Genomic DNA, 8,763 nt, shown 5'->3' on the forward strand with positions numbered 1-8,763 from the left:
GTAAGCTATCCATTGCATTTTTCAATTATTCACGAAAAAATACAGATTGAAAGGGCCCAGGGAATGAGATTACAAAAGAAATCTTAGCAAAAAATTCACAAGAGCTACCCTGTGAAGAAGATCTATGATAACAACCACCAGGAGTCCTCCCCATCCATCTCTACCAGTCACGGAACTGAATGCAGGAATCAGAAGGGCAGTGATCCCTGACCCCCAAGGTTGATTCCCAAAGCCTCTGGATTTGTCTCTTACTACTGTACTTTTAAAAAGGTAAAAGATGTCTTTTAAGAAGGCTTTTCAGCAGGTACTAGGCAACATTTTCTACCATCTTTCTCTGAATACCCCTTTCATGCTCTTCAGTCTTTTCTTTTTTCTTTTTCAAATACTTCATTTAAATCAGCTACCAGTGGACTCCCCTTGTTTCCACAAATGTGTGGGCACCTGGACACAAATCTAACCTTTCAAAAAAAAAAGTTTACTGATAGCTTTTGTTTTTTACATCACCTAAATTTCTTATTGTCTATCTACCTCCTCCCAGAGAGTCATACTATGTCATAAAGCATTTCACCTTTTTCAGCAAAGAAAAAAAAGTTCCACAATTTCACCAACATCTTAAAATATTATCACATACCCATGGACCTCCCACTTCTGCAAATGAGTGAGGGGAGGACTGGGAGAAGGTGTCTTTTCATATTTCTCCTTTGGAATCAACCTTGGTCATTATAATTTCACAGCATGCAACTTATATTGTTTTGTTGTTCCCTGCCCCTATACATTGTTGTAATCATGGTTTACGTTGTTTTCTATTTCTGCTTATTCACTTTACATCATCAGTTCATGTAAGTCTTTCCATGCTTCTCTATATTTATAATGTTCATGAACATCTGTCTTTTGTTGTTGTTGTTTGTTTTTTTTTTTAGTGAAGCAGTTGTGGTTAAGTGACTTGCCCAGAGTCACACAGCTAGTAAGTGTTATGTGTCTAAGACCGGATTTGAACTCAGGTCCTCCTGACTCCAAGACCAGTACTCTATGCACTGCGCCACCTAGCTGCCCTGAACACCTGTCTTTTAACAATATTACGTATTTACATATTTTCTCAGCAGAGTATTATTCTAAGAACCATAGACATTCTTGTTTGGGGATGTTATGGAAATGACCTTTGGAACATCAGCTGATTCCAAAAAGGGTAAATCATAGAGAGATTGGGAGTTCACTTAAACTCTGTTGAACCTTAGGGTATCTTGGCATTGTCAACTTCCTTAAAACTTTTGGTAGTTCTCTTTTTTGCATCAATAAGATGGCCCAATATAAGCTGACAATAGGCAGGGATTTCCCTAGCAGCTAGAGATTGTCTGGTGCAGCCCCTTCATTCTACTTAGGAAGCCCAGACAAGTGAAGTTGTTTCCTCCACACTACATAGCCAGCATCAGGGGTACTAGGTGCTCAGCAGCTCTGAAAAATGGAGGACAATGATCAGATCCAATACAATTTATAAAAGTATAGCTGGTCATGCTTCAAGATAAATTTTAACCAAACACCAACTTAGCTTGGTAACTGATAGGCTTAAAACCAGCATGCAATAAGTACCTAAGTTTTAAGAAGGGATCTTAGAGAGGTCAAAGTCACTTAAGCCTTGTCCATGTGCTCACATAAACCCTTGGCAAATTACTCAGTCTTAAGTATTCAATCCTGAAGTTAAGGATAATCTTAAGGTTAAGTGCCTTTAGGTTCCCTTACTGTTCACTCTTACTAATGATCAGCCCACCTTCTTTTCTGATCTCACATTTCCTAGATGGTACCTTTCATGTTAATTCTTAATGGCAGGCTATGGCTGGTAATAAGCTATATCTGTTTATACTCACCATTAAAACAAATATGGTATTTAACAATTTCCCCAGAAGCAAATAGTCCAGATTGTATAAAGCTCCATCCTGTGTATTCTAACAACAATCACTGCATTCTGTTTAAATTTATGCTTCTGGATGGCTTTAACCCAGGTCTTAGATCAGCAATAAACCAGGGTTCACTATGTATAGAGCATAGCAGAAATGTTATGTACCTTCAAAGTTTGTTATTTAGTATGTAATCCTCTTGGATGATTATAGGATGTGCCCAGTTTAGAAACACTCCTGGCCTTCCATAAGGAAACTTCGAGGCACTCTCAGGTCCAATGCCTAGAAAATTCCAAGAATACTAGCTACTACATAGTTTCTAAGTGCAAGCAGGTCTGATGAGAGTGGTGGAGAACATAGGAAATATCCCCTCCAATGTTTTCTTCTCTCCTAGTAATAACAATAGATGGAAGTTCCAGAGATGTCAATTTAGGATAGATAAAAGGAAAGATTTCCTGTTAGTTGTCCCAAAGTGAAATGGGTTTCCTTAGGAGGTAATGGGTTACCCATGACTGGAAGCCTTTAAACAAAGGTTGGATGACCACTTGTTGAAATAAGAGGGTTTCTATTCAGGTATTTGTTGAACTAGATGATATATGAGGTCCCTTCCAACTCAGAATCTGTGAACATATGAAACCCCAGTTTTGTTGGGGGAAACAACATGTACATACATAAGGACACACAGAATAAATAAACAGTAGTGAAATGCAGGGTAGTTAGGGAAAGCAGGCAACAGCAGTTGGAAAGAGCAAAAAAGAATTTGTAGAGATGGTAGCATTTAGGTTCTGCTTCGAAAAAAAAAAGAGTGTGATTATATGAGGAGGAAGATGAGGGAGTGCATTCTAGGAATGGGGACAGACAGCTCAAGAACATGAGATGGGAGACAGGAATAGAGAGGCCATTTTGGCTGAATCATATGGTGTAGGAAGAATAATGTATAATGAGGTTGGAAAGGTACAGTGGGTCAGGTTGTGAAAGGCTTTAAAAGCCAGAAGTTTACATACTTAACATAGTTGTGTCCCTATTGTTTTCCTCATCCTTCTTCATTTTCTTTATTATTTATATAATGTGAATTTGTTTCTATTATCATCTTTTTCTACATGTTTTAAATAATGTACATATTGTTTATTCTGTTTTCTTCATTCATTTTCATTCTGTTTCCTTCACTCTGTATCACTTCATATGTCATATTTCTTTGAAACTATCCAGTTTTTTGCAGTACAATAACACCATTTATGGTGTTGATGGACACCAAATTTTTTTGTTTTTTTTTTCACTTTGTTGTTTTTTTGTTTGGTTTTTTGCTAACCAAAGCTTTTGTACAGATGGACATTTATTTATTTTTCTTGTCAACTGAGGGTACAGTTCGTACAGTGGAACCACTGAATTAAATGGCATAACTTTTTGAAGTACCATTTACTGTATAATTCCATCAACTAAGCATTTTAGTATAATCTACCAATGAAACAGTATTAAGGGAAAACTTTGAGGAATGAAGGAGCAATGTCACAGTAGAACAGCATAACATTTGAAAACATTATTGGAATTCAAGACATAAACATTAGCTGGAGGCAACAGCAAATTATTTCAATAGTCTATAAAGCAAAATGATTTCCTAGACCCTCAAGTTCAGAGGTTCTAAACTGGGGACCATAAACTTAAAATTCTTTTTTGTTAACTATTTCAATTTAACAGATTTCCTTTGCAGTCCTAAGTATTTCATTTTGTGCATTCAAAATCATTCTGAGAAAAGGAGTCATAGGCTTCACCGCACTGCCACAGGGATCCACAACACAAGAAAGGTTAAGAATCCTTGCTCTCATTATTGAGTCTTTTAGAGCTCAAGGTTGGATGAGAAACACTAAGATAGTCATGGGAAAGTACATATAGGGTTGGTCTTTGGTTGCCCTCCACAACTGTCTTTTTTTGTGGTAGGGGCAATCTCTCCTTTCAAGTGACTTGACACTTTCCCATGGTTGGGGGCAGCCACGAAGCTGGTTTCTCAAACCAGAGCCCCACCCCCCTCCCCAGTTCGATCTGATAATTTTGTTCTGACACAGGCACATCCCAAAGAATTTCTCTCTCTCTCTTTCTCTCTCTCTCTCTCTCTCTCTCTCTCTCTCTCTCTCTCTCTCTCTCTCACACACACACACACACACACACACATGCACACACACACACTCAGCTAGATAATGGCAGGGACTTGTGTCCCCAGCAGCTAGGATAGAACATTGCACATAAGTGTTTGTTGAACTGACACTTCAAATGGAGTATACAAAAGAGGTACAGTAAGAGGAAACAATACTAGCTCTGATATAGGTACACCTGCAGGGACATCCTTCTGAGGACCTACCTGATTCCACTCTAGCTAAGCATGGGAATAAGAAGCCCTAGCTTAGCTATAGTGGACAAAGACAGTAGAAGGTAAAAGAGGAAAAAACCATATAAAATACAGGAAAGCATCAATATTTATTAGTTTATACAGAAATTTTTAATCTATAATGATCACTTAGGAAACCTGGTTGTTGTCCTTCGTTCTCGAAGATGACAAAAATGACATCACTATGCTAGTCAAGTTACAGTGTGTCTGACTGCGTCTGATTAGACCAATATGAGCTTGGAATGTTCTACACCACAGGTAGGGCACAAATAGTCCATTTGAGCATTTGGGGTGGATTCTCCAAGTTTGTGCATCTTGTGTTTCTTTTGAGCTATTTCAATTTAGCTTGGTGTATAAAGCACAGCACCTTCTCTCATGTGGGCATGCCATGCTGAATGGTCCTGTGCCATTTCACACAATCAATTCCAAAGTTTTATGAAGACATACTCATAGCTGTTTAAAAGCACGTCACATCTATGTGAGGCTGAACAAATCTTAACTGTTTAAAAGTGTTCCCACATTCTAGGCATCTCAGCTCCCTGGTCCGGTCCTTCTTTTCTACATGCTGAAAAATTGGGTTTGGCTTCTTGGGTATAGAACACCAGAAACTTTTAAGTGAATTAGACCTTAGAGTAGGCAGCTTAGTGGCACAAGTGGATAGAGTGCCAGACTTAAAGTGAGGAAGACTTGTCTTTGTGATTTCAAATCTAGCCTCAAATACATTAGTTATGTGATCCTAGGCAAGTCACTTAGCACTGATTGCCTCAGTTTCTTTCTTTCTTTCTTTTTTTTTTTTTTTACATTTTTGTGGGTTACATTTTAAATTTCAAACTGTTTCCCTTCCTCCTTCACCCTGCACTAGAGAAGGCCACCATTTCACACACACACATACATAGCACATAGATAGATAGATAGATAGACAGACAGACGGATAGACAGATCAATATATGAAACCATACTATGAATACTTGTATTTAACAGTTCTTTCTCTGGAGGTGGATAGCATCTTTCATTACAGGTCCTTTGCAGTTGATCTAAGTAATTGTAATGCTTAGAATAGCTTAGTTGTTCACAGTTACTCTTCAAACAGTACCGCTGTTACTGTATACAGTGTTCTCTTGGTTCTGCTCATTTCGCTTCATTATTTCATGCAAGTCTTTCCATGTTTTCCTAAAATCAACCTGCCTGTCATTTCTTACAGCACAATAATATTTCTATCATAATCACATACCACAACTTGTTTAGTCATTCCTCAATTGATGGGCAGCCCCTCAACTTCCAGTTCTTTGCCACCCCAAAGAGAGCTGCCAGAACATACAAGTTCTTTCCTTTCTCCCTGAACACCTTGGGAAACAGATCTAATGGTGGTATTGCTGGGCACAGGGTATACACAGTTTTATAACTCTCTGAGCATAATTCCAGATTGCTCTCCAAAATGGATGGATCAGTTTGCAGCTCCACCAACAGTGTATTCATGTCCCAGTTTTTCCACATCCTCTTCTATCATTTTAGATCATCTGATAGGTGTGAGATGATATCTGAAAGTTGTTTCAATTTGCATTTCTCTAACCAATAATGATTTAGAGCATTTTTATATGACTATTTATAGCTTTAATTTCTTCATTGAAAAGCTACCTGTTCATATCCTTTGATCATTTATCAACTGGCCAATGACTCAAATTCTTACAAATTTGACAAAGTTTTCTGTATGTCCGAGATATGACAGCTTTATCTGAGAAACTGTCTATAAATTCCACCCTCCCAATATTCTGCTTCTCTTCTAATCTTGGCTACATTGATTTTATTTATACAAAAACCTTTTAGTTTAATGTAATCAAAACTATCCATTTTATACCTCACAACGCTTTCTATCTTGCTAATTTATAATTTTTTCTCCTGTCCATAAATCTGATAGGTAATGTTTCATGTTCTTCTAATTTACTTCTGACATCTCCCTTTATATCTAGGTCATGTATCTATCTTGACCTTATTTTGTAAATGGTGTAAGATATTCGTCTAATACCCAGTTTCTGCCAGACTGCCAGTTTTTCCAATAATTTTTGCTAAATAGTGAATTCTTATCCCACAAACTTAAATCTTTACATTTGTCAAACACAAAGTTACTATAATCATTTACTACTGTATATTGTATGTCTACTCTGTTCCACTGATCCATCTTTCTATTTCTTAGCCAGTTTCAGATAGTTTTGATAATTACTGCCTTATAATACAATTTAAGATCTGGTATTGCTAAACCTCCCTCTTTTACATTTTTTCCACTAATCCCTTTGATATTCTTGACCTTTTGTTCTTCCTAATGAAATGTTATTTTTTCTAGCTCAATAAAATAATTTTTTGGTAATTTAATTGGGAAGGTATTGAATAAGTAGATTAGTTTAGGTAGTATTGTTATTTTTATTATATTGGCTCTGCCCACCCATGAACAATGAATATTTCTCTATTTAAATCTGACTATTTATATGAAGTGTTTTATAATTATGTTCGTGTAGTTCGTGGGTTTGTCTTAGCAAGCATACTCTCAAGTATTTTATGCTGTCTACGGTTGTTTTAAATGGGGTTACTCTTACTATCTCTCCTTGTAGGGTTTTGTTGGTGATATATAGAAATGCTAATTTTATGTGGGTTTATTTTCTATTCTGATACCTTGTTAAAATTACTGTTGCTACTGGCTTTTTAGTGGAATCTCTAAGATTTTTAAAATATATCATCATATTGTCTGCAAAAAGAGAAAGTTTTATTACCTTATGGCTCATTCTGATTCCTTCAATTTCTTTTTCTTTTCTTATTGCTATTGCTAGCATTTTTAATACAATATTGAATAATATTGGTGATAATGGGTGTCCTTGTTTCATTCCTGATCTTAGTGGGAAGACTTCTAGCTTATCCTCATTACAAATAATGCTTGCTGATGGTTTTAGGTAAATGCTTTTTATCATCTAAAGGATAAATCCATTTATACCTATGGTTTTAAGTGTTTTTAATAGGAACAAGTAGTATTTTGTCAAAAGCTTTTTCTGCATCTATTGATGTAATCATATTATTTTTGTTACTTTTGTCATTGATATAATCAATTATGTTAATAGTTTTCCTTATGTTAAACCATCCCCGCATTCCTGGTATAAATCCCACTTGGTCACAATGTATAATCTTTGTGATATATATTGTTGTAGTCTTCTAACTATTTCTTGAAGACTAAGCCAATGGAATGCTGTGGCAAGCCGTACCAAGGAAGAAAGATTTTGAATATGGATCAGAGAAGAACTCCTAACCAGAAAATGTGGTCATCAAATTATGATGGGGGGGAGGGCAGAAACTCTTAAATAACTATGTAGTGGATAGGTTTCAATATGTGAGGGTGGAGGGAGAACACATTCTATTAAAAATCACAGTTCTCTCTTTGATCTAGCAATATCACTGTTGGGTCTATATTCCAAAGACATTAAAAAAAAAAGGGCATGAGGGGACCTATTTGTACAAAACTTTTATAGCAGCTCTTTTTGTGGTGGTTAAGAATTAGAAATTGAAAAAAAAAAAGAATTAGAAATTGAGAGATGCCCATCAATTAGTGAATGGCTAAATGATATGTGACATATCATTGTGATGGAATATTATTGTGGTATAAGAAATGACAAATAGGATGATTTCAGAAAAACCTGGAAAGACTTATATGAACTGATGCAAAATGAAGTGAGCAGAACCAGGAGGACACTGTATATAGTAACAGCAATATTATATGATGAAGAACTGTGAATGACTCAGCTGTTCTCAGCAATGCAATGATCCAAGGCAATCCCAAAGGGCTCATGATGAAGCATGCTATCCACCTCCAGAGAAAGAAATACTGTATGAATATAGACTGAAGCATGCTATCTTTACTCTCTTTCTTTCTTTCATTCTTTTTTTTTTATCTTCTTGTACAAAATGACTAATATGGAAATGTTTTACATGATTGAACACATATAAACTATATCAGATTGCTTTCTGGTCTCAGGGAGGAAGGAAGGAAGGGATAGAATTTGAAACTCAAAACTTTAAAAAAATGTTTAAAACATTGTTTTAACATGTAATTGGGGAAAAATAAAGTATATTTTAAAAAATCACAGTTCTTTCAAAGCATCAGTGAAGAAAATGTAATTAGGAAAGTTTGTGGGATGACAAATCAGAGCTGTTAGAGAAGTTCAAGTTACTCATCTCTCAGTGGCCCAGCAAGCAGGAGACTGACTGGTGATTGGTGGAAACTGGGAAATGTGGGGAATACTGTTGTAGCAACTGAGGAAATTGGTCTGAACCTTTAGCTGCCAAAAGTAAAGAAAATAAGGGCAACAACACAGAAGGCTATTTTATGTCTAAGAGATATAATCCACTTCTATTTTAGAGGAGCAATTAGGGGCAGCTAGGTGGTACAGTGGATAGATCACCGGCCCTGAAGTCAGGAGGACCTGAGTTCAAATGCGGCCTCAGACCAAACAC

General features: G+C 36.4%; 1 protein-coding gene across 4 annotated transcripts in view; it reads right to left on the reverse strand.

Moving 5' to 3' along the window:
- Positions 1 to 8,763, reverse strand: part of ZNRF1 (zinc and ring finger 1) — a 91,895-nt gene that overhangs the window by 52,136 nt on the left and 30,996 nt on the right. The gene's annotated exons all lie outside the window — the stretch shown is intronic.

This window comes from Vombatus ursinus, unplaced genomic scaffold, assembly GCF_900497805.2.
Source record: "Vombatus ursinus unplaced genomic scaffold, bare-nosed wombat genome assembly UNPS02014900.1, whole genome shotgun sequence".
Classification (NCBI taxonomy): Eukaryota; Metazoa; Chordata; class Mammalia; order Diprotodontia; family Vombatidae; genus Vombatus; species Vombatus ursinus.